The sequence below is a fragment of the Anas platyrhynchos genome, chromosome 7 (assembly GCF_047663525.1).
Source record: "Anas platyrhynchos isolate ZD024472 breed Pekin duck chromosome 7, IASCAAS_PekinDuck_T2T, whole genome shotgun sequence".
In the NCBI taxonomy this organism is placed as follows: Eukaryota; Metazoa; Chordata; class Aves; order Anseriformes; family Anatidae; genus Anas; species Anas platyrhynchos.
Window position 1 is genome coordinate 29419472 of NC_092593.1, and position 13380 is coordinate 29432851.

The 13380-nt window shown below is 52.0% G+C and overlaps 1 long non-coding RNA gene across 1 annotated transcript; it reads left to right on the forward strand.

The window, feature by feature from the left end:
- The first annotated feature begins 1494 nt into the window (after window positions 1-1494).
- Window positions 1495-8662, forward strand: LOC139998552 (uncharacterized). Its single transcript, XR_003498411.3, has 2 exons — window positions 1495-1954; window positions 4745-8662. It is a non-coding gene; the product is annotated as an uncharacterized lncRNA (long non-coding RNA).
- The last annotated feature ends 4718 nt before the right edge of the window (window positions 8663-13380 follow it).

Below are 13380 nucleotides of genomic sequence, written 5' to 3' on the forward strand. Positions count from 1 at the left end.
ACGGTGTGCTGAAACGAGCGTGCCCCGGCCCCTTCGTGGTGGTTCCCGGGGCACCTGCGAGCAGCGGCACTGGGGGCTGCCCAGCGGCACTGGGCTGGGGCTCAATGTCCTTTCCCCTTCCCCTTCTGTGCTTAGGTGGCATTTTGCTTGATTTTTCTCCTTCTTAAAGGAGGAAGAGGCTGTTCCTCACTCTGGGCAAGGAGTCAAGACTTTGCGCTTTAAACAAAGGTCCCTGTAGGAACAGGAGTGCTGCAGGGGAAAGAACAGGGTCCAATATTAAACGCACAGCCTGAGCACACGGGGGGCAAGAGTTCAGCCTGTGCCAGCAATACGTCCTGGTTTTACGACAGGATTTGGCTCTGCGCTGAGTGGAAACTTTCTCCTGGGGCTGGTGCATGTTTGATCCTCTTACGGGCTGCTCTAAAGCCCGTTTGGGGGGCTGGGAATGCGTTTGTTCCCCCTGCCTGGATGGGACACGCAAGATGTAAGTGTAATCCACAAAGCTGCCCTGGGCAGTAACACCCCATATTTTCCAAGGCAGCCCCAAAAGGTTGGTGGCATCCGCTGCTAAAGCCATACAGTGGGATGGGCTGATGGCTGCAGGTGCCCCACTCAGAGCCCTGTGGGTGTTGGATCACATCGTGGTGCCCAGCATGGCACGTGGAAAGTTGTATTAAGCACAAACGAGCAAGCTCGGGGGAATACAGCAATCTCAGAGCTGGCTGATCTAAAGCAGACAAGAAGATTGGTCTGAGGTGCCCCAGCTGTGTTTGGAAGCCTCCTGAGATCAGACTGCTTGCCTCCATTGGCTTCGAGGTCCTCTTGTCTCCTGAGCAAATGTGCAGGATGGCCATCGCTCTGAGCTGCTCAGGGACCAGCAAAAGCTGGCAAATCTCTGGCAATGCAAGAAAACCAGGCCCTCAGCAGGGCCGTGCAATGCTGCTTGGTCCCAGCATAACAGAATATATTTTAATAATTGTGAAAGAAAAAAAAAGAAACCTTCTTAGGCTGTGGGGAAGTCACAGCCTGCTCTTGTTTTACAACAGCGTAACTTAGCAAAAACAGTTCCTGCTGAGGCTGGAGAATATATTCATATTTCATGGCTGTGCAAATAAAGTCTCTCACAGGCTGCGCTAATGAAAGGCTTCAGCAGGGAAGAAGCAAGCGTGGAAGAACTAATTACAGGTTTAGAGGGAACATGGATCATCTCCGCATGTACCGGGGCGCTTATCAGGTCTGCCTGTGAGATTTCTAGTTGCAAGGACGTGGAAATCCTCAGGGCTGTGCACCTCTGGCCAAGGCTGAGTACCCCCAGCCTTCACCCTGGCAGTCTTCCTCACGAGCAGGCCCTGGTGGGTACCTGTACAGTTTCTCCTTAGGCAGGCAGGTAGTGATGGGGCTTTCCAAACACTGCGACACCAACACATGCAGCTGTGGAAGGGCCCCTCGTTACTTAAGCACTCATTAGTTAAGCCTGACCAGCTGTGCGGCCTTCATCCTCACAGGTTTTCAAGATGAGGCTGGATGAAGCCCTGAGCTGAGCAACCTGGTCACAGCTGACCCTGCTTTGAGCAGGGGGTTGGGATGGAGACTTCCTGAGCACCCTTCCTGCCTGAATTGTCCCATGAACCCTCTGGAAACCTATAATTGGGAAGTTATTCCCCTGTGTGCTGCTGTGTTTTGGTACTTCTGCTTTTCCAGCAGCCTGGCTACAGCTAAGCCCTCCAGCCCCCATGGCTCAGGAGCCGATTCTTGCCTACTCAGGGACTTGTCTCTTGAATTTTGTGCTCATTTTCATGTGGTGCTTAAGCTTGAGAGTGCCCACAAGGCCTGGGACCGGTGCAGGAGCAGCCGGTGCTTGGCCAGGAGACTGCAGACCTGGGACCTGCCTCCCCTCCGGGACCAGCCAGGGCTTTGCTTTCAGAGCTCAGAAGGAGACCACGCGCTTCTCTAGGTAAGCCATGGGGAGCCCATGCCTGGTTTCTCCTCACCCCCAAATTTAAAGCATGCTAATTGCTTCAGTAGCACTAATGAGGGTTGATAAAAGATTGTAGCATGCATTGCCCCCCTGCTGCAGCACCTCTTTCCCTAGCCAAGCTGCTGCCTGATCCTAAGGGGAAAAAAAGGTATGGATTCTGCAATTTCAATGTATTTAAAGGAAAAAAAAACTTTTATTTGAGGATGTGTGTACAGAGAGCATGGTGTGTTTGTGCTTGTATCAAAGCAGAGCTCTCAAATGGTCAGCGGTTACAGAGGTCCTGCAGGAACATGAGACCTGTTTTCCATTAGATGAGGAAGGGAATGGGGAGCAATTCCTGAGTTTTAAAGGGGATTAAATATCCAGAGTCCTTGAGAAAGCTTTCAAAATTTCACTCTTCAATTATGTGTTTTAGTTTGAAGGAGGAGAAGGAAAAAAAAAAAAATCCCTCTTTCCCAACTGCGTAGAGCAATTTCTGAAATCCTCCCCAATCCCTGTGAATAATAGAGGCAGCGCGAGCTTAGCAACTGCGTTTCAGCCGGCTCGGGTCATTCAGTGGTGAGCAGCAGGAATTTCTGGGTGGCTCTGGGGCCTGTTTACCTGGGATGTGGGGCTCAGCACTGATGAGGGTCCCTGCCTGCCCACCGAGCCCAGCCACAGCAGGGTTGTGCTGGGCTCCAGGGCATCCTCCGGTCTCAAATTGTTTTCTGTTATGCGCTGGGAGAATGAAGATTGGAACCAAAGGGGATAAAATACACCTTTGGGAAAGGTGGTGGTTGTGAAGGGGAGGCAAGCTGGAGCAGAAACTATGGGAAAAACACTGCTGGGAGCCCCAGGAGTGTCCCAAACCCAAGGAGTGCTGGGCAGATGCTGGTGCAGCCAAGAGGAGTGGGTCTGTGTGGCAACCTGGCATCCCCTGGCTTTATTTTTTTTGACTGAGGAGCCCAGGGATGCCCACAGTGGGGTCAGCTCCTGAACCTCAGCTCAGGGGGATGCAATGGGGCCGCCGTGTAGCTGTGAGCTCACCCCGCGGGGCGGCTTCCCATAGCGCCGGCTGGAAGCCGCCCAGGGCTGCCTGGTTTCCTCCGTGCTGATTGATGACGGCTTCTAATACGCTGATATACTTCTCCCGTTTTATGGGGCGATTGATGCTTAGCATGTGGTTGGGTAAATGGCTCTGCGTTCGGCGGTGTAACAAATTGCCTTGGCCAAGTTTATCTGTTGGGCTTCATTAGGGACCTCTGTTGCGCCAGATTCTGGGGGTGCTGAAAATGAGACTTGAATTGAGTTATTCCTTGCGGGTTGCAGGCTAATTCTTCTTTCATCTAAAGCCTTTTCATATTTGACCTCTCTCCCCCTTATCTGTGACGGGTAATTTGATTTGCACTGTTATTTCAAAACAATTCCTTTTGGTTCCCTTTATGAGTCGAGAAAGGCAGGACTTAAGGACTTAAGTATCACGGGCTGCTTCCAAGCTCTGTTTTTGAAGGGGCTTGGGAGGACGCGGGGGGGGAGGAAGAGCAATCTGACCGGAGCGGTGAAGTATCTGCAGATCCCATTAGGATTCCTCCGAAGTGCATCTTGGATTCACTCTGAGAGCTGGCGCGGAGGCGCGATGGATCACGCCACGGTCTGTCAGAGCCCCTGCTCCGAAGGATCCCGGCTCACGGTGCCGGTGCTGCCGCTCTGGTTAGCAATTTATTCCTGGGGCAGTGCCATAAAAACTCCTCTAGCTGAGCTGTGCTGGCTGTTTGTTTCTGGAGGGAGGGAAACAACACACAAACACGCAACTTCACAACCTCCCCCTAGTCTAAAACACGGAGCCTTGATTTTTGCCCTGGGGTCCAGAGCAGCTCGTTTCCCAAGTTCATCGGCGGGGCAGCCAGCAGGTACCTGCCCAGCACTCACTGCAGGGAGCCAGCCCTGCCAGCCAGGAGGGCCAAGTGGCGTTGGCATGAGCTCCGTGGTCTGCAGGGAGCTTGAACAAAGCCCATGCCAAAACCCCAAGGGCCACCTCATCGGGGTGGAGGTGCTGGAGAGAAGTTCCTGAGAGCAAATGACCTCCCAACAGCAGGCAGACCTCCTGCCTAGAATCTCGGATTTGCAGTAATTGCCTAAATAAATATTAAAAAATAAAGAAGGCGAGCTATGAGTCACCTGTGGAAGGAGCTGAGCCTCATCCCTCTGGAGCAGAGACAAACTGCCTCCAGGCATGGGCAACCTGTGGAAGTTTTGGCTGGTGGTGATGGCAGTGAGACAGCTCCAGAGATGTCCAGGAGTGAGATAATTCTGGTCTTCCCCCTTGTCCCACTGAAGGACAGTCTTCTGCTTTTCCATTTCCCTGTCTGAAAGATTTGCCTGTCTCTTCCTCGGCTGTGGGACCGCGGGGAACTGGAGTTTGATGGCAGAGCTGCTCAGGCAAAAGCCAAACAGAGGAAATTAAAAATTGCTGTGAAAAATGTTCTGAAAAATGTATTGGCTTACAGTGCTCAATGGAAGTTCTCAAGACAAGAAAATCTTTTTTTTCTTCTTCATTAATCTCCCAGTCTTTTTTTCCTGGGCAAAATAAAAGATGTTAGCCCAAAAGAACACTTCATATTTTGGTTGGTTGCTGGAAAAGCCAAGTGAAACTAGAAGAGGTGCACTGCCACCAAAACCATCTGTGGGCTTGGGCAGCCTTGCACAAGCCCTGCTGGGCAGTTGGTGAGAGCCAGCTTCTGGTTCACGTGCTTTTCAAATTTTTAGTTGATTTCTTTTTTTTTCCAGACAACTTGGATTTCACTTGAAATCTGTCTGGCAGGACCTGGCTTCCAGCCCGCTTGGAACCGTGGCCCATGGAGATTAATGACATGGAAAATGAGGAACGCTGACCGTAAAACTCTGAAATTGTGGGAAAAGACAGCTTAGAGCCAGCCTTTGGTGAGGAGGTGTGTGACTTGTTCTGGGATGGTGTTTGGAGAGGCAAAGGCTCCTGCTGCTCTTGCAGGGGAACAGCCTCATATTTAACAAGAACGTCTTGAAAAAAAGTCTGTCTCTCCGCTCACAAAGGAGCTGGAGTGTCTCAAGTACAGCAAGTCCTTTCCTTCCCCTCCCAGAGGGTGTGATCCAGGTTTCCGCGGTCAAGAATGTGTTCCTGAAAATACAGGACAGCATGGGCTGGGGCAGGGAATCAGCCAGAAGCTCCAGTCTCCGATTTCACCTCCCGACGTGGAGAGGGCACGTCCCTGCCCTGTGCCCCAGCTTTCCTGCCCATAAATCAGCAGCTTCCTCGTGTTTTGGGGAGCCGTGATAACTGGTGTGCAGCGGGTGCAAGCCATCCTTGCCGCTTCCCGAGGGTTTTCCTGCGGTGCCAAAGCACTGGGGATGTGCTGCTGCTTTTGGGGACACTGAACAATCCCTCAGGCTCCAGTCTGGAGTGTCTTGGTTGTGTGTTTGTGGCCGGACTGGTGATGGGATGATGGTGTTCACTCTGCTCAGGCTGGCAGGGTGGATTTTTGGGGGTCGCAAGCAGCAGGAGGAACAGGGAATGGGGATGCAGGTGGTGGCTGTTTCCCCTGGGTGGGATGTCCCTCTGGACTGGCTCTGCTGGATTGCTAAGTAAAAGGCAGATGAAATGCAGATTCAAAAGCTTATTTTTCTCCAGACAACAGGCTTTTATCTGGGAAGGTCCTCTGAGCAAAGTGCATCTCTCCACCAGGCAGGTGTAATTCACTTGGAAACACATCTTGGGTTTCTGGTCCCCAAAAAGGTAGGCACAGAGATGCTGTGGGGGGTGGATGGTGTGGATATGGACTGGAGGAGAAAGGTGATTTCCACCTGTCAGGTCATGCACTTTGTGCCCAAGGGTTTTTGTGATTGTTTCCTGCCTGGCGGAGCTCTGTCCTCAGAGCCTCTCTCTCTGTTTCCTTCCCCAAATCCCAATGGAGCAATATAAGCTCTTTTCTCCCCATTCTGATGCAAGAGCAGTCAATGGAGGCAGTGGTGGAGGGCACACCCAGAGGTGGCACAGAGCAAAGGATTTTCCTTTTTCCTGCTGCAATTTCCTCTCTCGGAGTTGTCTGTCTCTGGAGCAGAGGTGTTTGGCCATCCCTTCTGCGGACCCTTCCCAGCAGCCTGTCTCGAGCAGGACCAGTGGCTGCAGGCACTGGATAAATCAGCAGAGCAGAGGCTCAGAGAGCAATGATTTAGGAGGCTGGGGCATGTCCCCTTCTGGTCGTGACCCTGTGAAAGCAGGACGGGGAGAGGGAGAGGGCTGTTTGAAGTCCCAGCCAGCCGCCTTTCCTTTTCAGCCCGTTCAGCTGAGCTCGATTGAATTAACATCCCCTGGGTGGAAATGGGGTGAGGGCAGACTTCTGCCTCGTGGGTGAGCCCGTGGTGCCCGTGGCACAGAGAGGCCAGCTGCGGGAGCATCCCCACCCTTTGCAAACCGCCCTGGAGGGGCTGGGTGGGTGGTTTGCTCCTTTGATTATTTCCCCTAACCCAGCCCAAGCAAACAGTGAAGAAACCAGGGAGAAGGGAAGGTGAGGATGAATGGGCCCTCAGATGGGGAAAGGTGGAAATCACCTGGAAAGAAGAAAGAAGTGTGTGTGTATATATATTTATATACATAAATTTATACAAAAACCTGACCCAGGCCTGAACTTTTCTGGCAGGGAAGCAAAATTCATGAGGAAACATAGCACAGCCTGCAATTCCTCATTATATCAGTGGGAGCGACGTTACCGGGGCCAGTAAATCTGCCAGATGGCAACGGGGGGATTAGGTGGGAAGGTGGGACCCGCAGGAGGGTGTTGTGTCTCCCCTCCCCAGCTCCCCCTCCGCCCCCACCTTCCTCGTTAAGGAATGTTAATCACCCCAGCTCCCAAAGTGCTCTGGGAGGTTTGCTTACAATAAAATCTTTACAGGGCTTGGAGAGGGGTTTTCCTTCCTTCTTTCCCTTGCATGCAAGGCTTGGGAGGGATGGCAGCTCAAAGCTGCTGCCCTGTTGGCGTCTCTGGGGTCTCTCCACCCACAGGAGACTTGAGGTGAGGATCCTCTCAGTGATGTTACAGGTTCCTGGAGTCATGGGGACCAAAATTTGGACTGGTGACAGGCTGGGGTTCCTTGTTCGTTAACACCAGGTCCATGTGGTGTTGCATCACCGGCAGCATAAGCACAGTTGGGATGAGAGGAGTGTGGGCTACATCTCTCCACATTTCTTTGACCCTGCTGCATGCATTTGCCCATTGGTCTACCCAAGGACTTTCAAGAAACTCAGAGATTTAATTTGTCTGAGATAATTGCCCTTGGTTAGGTTAGTCCACAAGTAAGGAGCAGGCTCAGAGTTATCTGCAGGGCAGGGAAAAGGAAACAACCCGACAGATACATGCCTCAGAATCCCCTAAGCCTCGTTTGCTTAAGTAACCAGACCAGCGCTGCCAGGTTGGGGTCAGTCCCAGCTGGGTGTTGGCTGCCCTGTGCTTCGCAAGGCTTCTGACACATCAAGGAAAAGCCTTTTCAACAAATGCACCAACAAAGAGAGAAAATAAAAGATTAGAAATCAACAGGCTGGCAGAGGACCCAGCTGGCTCCTTTATCCCCGGGCTTGTTTATTTTCCACCATCGCTGAGGTTGTCCTCGCTGCTCCATCGCGCCAGGAAAAACTGCAGCTCGGTCCTCCTTCCCCAGCTGTCCTGCTGCTCCCCCTTCAGCCTCCGCTTCCTCCTCTTCCTCCCTGGCTGTCTGTGGCTGCGTGAGCTGTGAAGGATGGGCAGCTCTTCTGGAGGGGAGGAGGAAAAAGCGCTTCCCCAAGGGCTCGCTGTGATTTCTTGGGAGTGTTTACAGGATTAATACTGGCAAAAACCAAGCCGCCGGCGGCTGTGCCAAGGAATGATATCACGGGGCTGACGGACTCCAGAGCTGCTTGGACAGATCCGCCAGAGATAAAAGGGGAAACGGTCTGATTAGACCGGAGCCCCAGCCCATCACCTTGAGAAGATACACGAGTATTTTGGGAGATAAAAAGTGCTGCAGCCCAGCGGGGCGCTGCCTTCAGCCACTGCAACCAAGCTGAACGGCTGGCACTCCTCAGAGCCTGCTGAATTGTGGTGTGGGACGCATGTTTTGGTGACCCGAGGGGGCTGTGTACACACATGCGAGCAAAATATCGACCTATTTGCTAGTGATAAGGCCAAGCAACTCACTGCTCGGCTGCAGAGCTCTTTGCTTCAGGGTGTGCCTGCTGAGAAAAGCTTTTCTCTGTGGGGGGAGTCTGTGAGCTGGGAAGGAGCTGGTGGGGGAGCAAGGCAGAGCTGAAGATGAAGCCCTGCTTCTGCCTTTCCCTGGGGAGCACCCGCGGTTCTTCAAAGCACGGGAAGTATCAGCAAGGATTACAAAACCATCCTGAAAAGGAGATTCATGGGTTGTCTGCGTTGCCCCTTCCTCCAGCTAGGCTGCTGTCTTTGCTGCCACGGTGCTGGTGGGGCCACCAGGCTGCTCCTAGGAAAGCTTGGGCTGGCTCAGAAACATTAAGACATGTCCTAATTTCACTGGGAAAATAAATAGATAAATAAATAAAATTAAAGCAACTCCAGGTTTTCCAGACTGGGGAAAAAAATAAATCAGTCCTTTCTTCCACTTTTCTCTATGTGGAAGTTTGCTCTTAATTAATGCAGGTCTTTTATTTGGGGTTTGTCTGATTAGTTATTTATTTTTATGATGCTAGCAGGAAAAGGAGAAGCCGTAATGCCCAAGCTGCGTCCAGGTGAATGTACAAGTCAAGGCCTTGCTTGCCAAGTCCTACAGGGAGAGGAGTGCCTACGTGACCTTGTGGCTTTATGTCCTTTCTGATGAGGGACCATGGAGACCTGAGACCTCACTGAAGCCAAGGCTGACTGCAGCAAACTAATCAAAAAGCAAATTATCGTCCATGCGTCTGTCCAGAAATGCTTCAACCAGCCATTGGTCACTTATTTGCAGCACCGATTTTTGGAGCCTCTGATGAATGAACAAGGTAAGTCCAGTTTGGGTTTCGTTGTTTGTCTTTGTTCACCATCATCCTGCCTGGGGAAGTCACCTTCCCTCTCAGGGTACTGCTGCCAACCAAGGATGGCCTGTGAGGTGTAGGAGTCTCGCACGATGGGTTGTTGTGTTTGGTTTGATTTTTTTAATTTTTAATGCTGGTAAAGATATATCACATGAGCACCCTGCACAGAGCACAGCCCCTTCGTGCTGTGTTCAGGCGAGGAATGTGGGATGCAACAACCCGTGCTCCAAAGGGCTCAAAAGAGAGGAAAAGAGCATGGGAATGAAGAAAAGCCCTGTTCCTCCTCTCTTTGCAGGTGGGGACCTAGTGCAGATGTGCGTGAACAGCAGGACGTGTCTCACCCTGGTATAGCTGTGTATGCACCTGTCTCAGCTCATCCTCCAGATTCCCTCTTGAGTTGATGAGAGCACCTCAGAGCGCAATTTATCACATCTGCCCCAGGCTTAGTTTGGTTGCGACGAAGCAAGCTCTCTCCGTTAGCTACAAGAGAAATGGCTTATACATGGCCCCATGTTCAGGGCTCCATGTCATGGAGCTGTGGGATGCCACCTGAAATGTGCCCCGAGGTGCTTCTCACACCACTCTTTCTTTTCTTCCCATGCCAAGAATTTCCTGCTTTGCAGTGCTTGCAGAGTGTCTGCCTGTCTCACGCTTGTTCCTGCCCAGAGCCCAGTGTTTCCCCAGACAAATGGGCATCCAGACAAGCCCAACCTTGGGAACATCATGGTGCAAATTCAAACTGAGCCACGTTATATTGCAGTGGTTACAGGATGAGATTGCTTATAGGGCCAGGCAGCAGAGGCTCAAAGAACGCTAGATGATAAATTACACAATGTCATCAGCTTTGAATGGTTTTTGATCTTTTGTCAGCTCAACGATGACTAATATGATGCAGCATGTGTGTCTCTGCCTACATCACTGCAGGCAGCATATCATGAGCAGTGCAGAAATAAATCATGCGCATCCCAAAGTACAATGAGAGCGTTAGGAGAGGTTGGGTCAGGTACCAAAGTCAAGGGCTCCTATGTTCCCTCAGGGTGCTCTGGGTGCTAAGGAAATGCTGTGGGGAGCCAGATGCTGTCTCCCAGGCAGGAACAGAAGACTGCACTGCTTTTTTATGCCTCGGTACCTCACAAATACCAGCATCGCCCGTTTTCCCTGGCATACTTGTGGTTAAGAGCCTAACCTGACTCAACAGAGACCTGAGAAAACATCGGTGTCCTTGCTCTGGTAACCCAAGCTAATTACTGGGAAATGACTAACGGGGATTGGACATAATCCTGTCTCATCAGCACTCTGCCCCACAGCTGCAATAGCAAGGAGAAAAAATAGGACTGGGCAGGAAAAAGGAAGGCAGAGCAAATATCGTCTCCAAAAGCTTAGAGGGTTTCCTCTGTGACTGACCACCTGCATCAGCAGCTCCCTGCTGAGAGGAGAGCATTGAAGCAGTGTGACCATGCCCTTTGCGGTGCCATCAGCTTTTTGCCCAAGCTTCACCACGCTGGACGCTGTCCCACAGTACCTCTCAGTGGTCATGGCCTAAGTACACGTTGGACCAACGTGTACAGGACACAAATGGCCATGTCTGGTGTAGCCTCCTTCCCTTGGCATGGGACCCCACAGCAAGCCAGTAACTGAGCTGGGAGGACATAAGGTTATAGTGGTGGCCTCTGGCCCATGCCTGTGGATGCTGTTGGATGTCACCAGACAAGGGTGAGCCAAGGCTCCCAGAGAGGTAGAGGGGGCCTTGCATAGCTCCTCTGTGACCCTTTTCCTGCTATGGCAATTAGGAAGGCTCAGTTGGACCTTTGCAGCGGTTGTGATTTATGACCGTCCTGAAGGATTTTGCTGGTGGTTTGGTTAGAGGAAGGCCCCCACCACTCATGGATGGTTTGAATTCGCAAGTGATCTGCTTTCTCCTCATTTCTGTTAGTGAACGTCAAAGACAATATGGCCATGGAGCTCCACATGGCCAGATCTGGCCATGATAACACACCGTGGGTCAGCAACGGCATCTACCTTTAGGTGGGTGGCCAGTTTGTGGCCTGGGGCCTCCTGCTCCTCCATGCCCTGCGTCTCCCTGGGTGGTGAAGCAGGAGAGACACCACTGGAGGCCCAGCAGCGTGCTGGGACCAGGAGGTGCTGTCCTGTGGCATGAAGCAGAAAGCAAGGAAGACATGGGGAACACAGAGGCCCAAGTCCCATGATCTTTCCTAATGGAAAATTCTGCCACATGGATGCTAGAAAACAGTTGTTTTGGTAAAACTCCATTTTCCAAGAGGAAAATGGTTTATTTCACCTGGAGAAGATCTCACAGGTCATGATGCAAAATCCTCTATATATTCTTTACACTAAGGCAGAAGCTTGATGGAGAGAACCTAAAGGAAACCAGAGGAAACCATCCTCTCCTAGGGCTGTGGTGGGTTCCCCTTGCCCAAAGGAGGGTTTCCTGCCATCCAGTGGTTATTCCACCTCTGTGACCTCCCAAAAAAACATCGGCTTGCAGCGCGGCTCGATTCTTATCTCCACAAAATGTCTGCCCCAGGCTCGCAGCGCAGCATTGCCTGCTTGCCTGTAACCAGCATGTTGCAACCTCTCTGGAACAGGGCCGAGGCATGGGCGATCACATACATTTTGAATTAGGAAGCCTTTAACTCCTTCTCACGCCATCTGCGCTGTCCTGTCTTTGTATTTTATAGCTGTTTCTGCAGCTCTCCAGCCTGCGGCTTGGTTACTTTTTCTTCCCCGATGGCAGAACCCAAAGGGTTTTCTTTCCCCGGCGATTGCTGCCGTTGTGTTTGAGCTGGAGAAGTGGCACCACACCACCCTTCTCTGGAGAGCAGGCCTGGCGGCACACGTGGCTCCTCCATTTTGTCAGCCGCTTCGGCAGAGTGCTGGCGTTGTGGGCGGCGGGGAAACCTGGTGTGGGTGCTGTGAAATCTGAGCGTGGGGCACCTCCACACCGTCCATACCCTAAGCTTAGCCCGCCTGGAGCCGTACCCTCAAAAACCTCTGGGGATCCCCAGTTTGTTCATGTCCATGTTACTCAGAGAAAATCATCTCCTCGACTGGTTACCTTCCGCCTCCCTCTAGTGGTTGTGGAGCCGGATGGGCCTGTGGTGGTGGCAGGGAGGTGGAGAAGGGAACAGCATTGCAGTGTGACGGCTGGCTAACTCCTCACCTTGTTATTAATGCGTCTGAAGGCCACAAGCGGGGTTCCTGCTTGGTCTGAGAGGGACGCACACGTGTGATATGTCCCTGGCACTGCCAAGCTGCAGTCCGAGCCCTGAGCCAGCACGGTGGAGACAGGGAGTCACACCCTGCAGCTTCCTTTATTGTTTTCTTAAAACAAACACCTTATTTTTTTCCCCCTAAAGAAATAAGCTAAAGAAACGGCTATGCAATTTGCATCATGCCTTAAACGTGCCCTCTCCCTGTCCCCCATCTCCATGTCAAGACTGTAAGATTACGGGGCTTCGGTTTTATTCATGGGCTGAACCAATTCAAACATGTGGCCGAAAGACTGGAGAAGAAAGATGTTGTTAATCTGATGCTCTGGCTTCAGTTCCTGATGCTGTCAGCTGCTCGGAGAGTTAAAAATGAGTAGATGAGTATGGAGCTGAGATGGGATAATAAATATCAGGCCAGTACCCCCCTTAGTTTCTCCCCTGTCGCCCTGAGATGTTTCAGAGCTGGCGGTATTCATTGCTAAGCAAACATCTGTGTGTGTGTGTGTGAACATCTCCTTCTCGCTAAATATCACAAGAAGGGAGGGAGCTCCTCACCGTGCAGGAGCTGGACAGGCTCTCTGAGGTTTAACGTGAGTCTGGGGCTGTATTTTTGCATTGACAACCCTTCACCTTCTCCTGCTCACCTAGCCCCGAGTGGGAGCTTTCAGGCTCTCAAGCCCGTGGAGCTGGTGGGCTCTGTGAAAGAGGAGGGAGCATGAAGTGAGGCTGAAGGCTTTGCCGTTGCCTGTCCTGTCTTCAGACACTGGTTTCTGTGCCCCTGGGAATGATACGCATGAGCAAGGAGCTCATAGCGTGGCAGCGATGGGGTTGGGCTGAAGCAGCCCCATCTGCGCTCCCCACGGGTCCCTGCAATGTTTCAGCCACTGACGCAAGTTCTCGGCCCTGTGCGTAGGCAGGGAGATGAGAGGGCTGTAGCAAGCAACTGGTGCATGCTGTTGCACTCCCTGCAGCCTTCAGGCTTTGCCAGATTTTCTTCTTTTCAGAGACCCTCCTCCCCACCAGGGGTTGCATGCTTCAGCTGGTTTTGGCTTTGAAGGACAAGCAGGACAGTGGCTTGGTGACAAGGTGCTGCTGGAGGTACAGGCACACAGAGATCCCCTGGCACCTGCCCGTTGTGTTTCCTCACC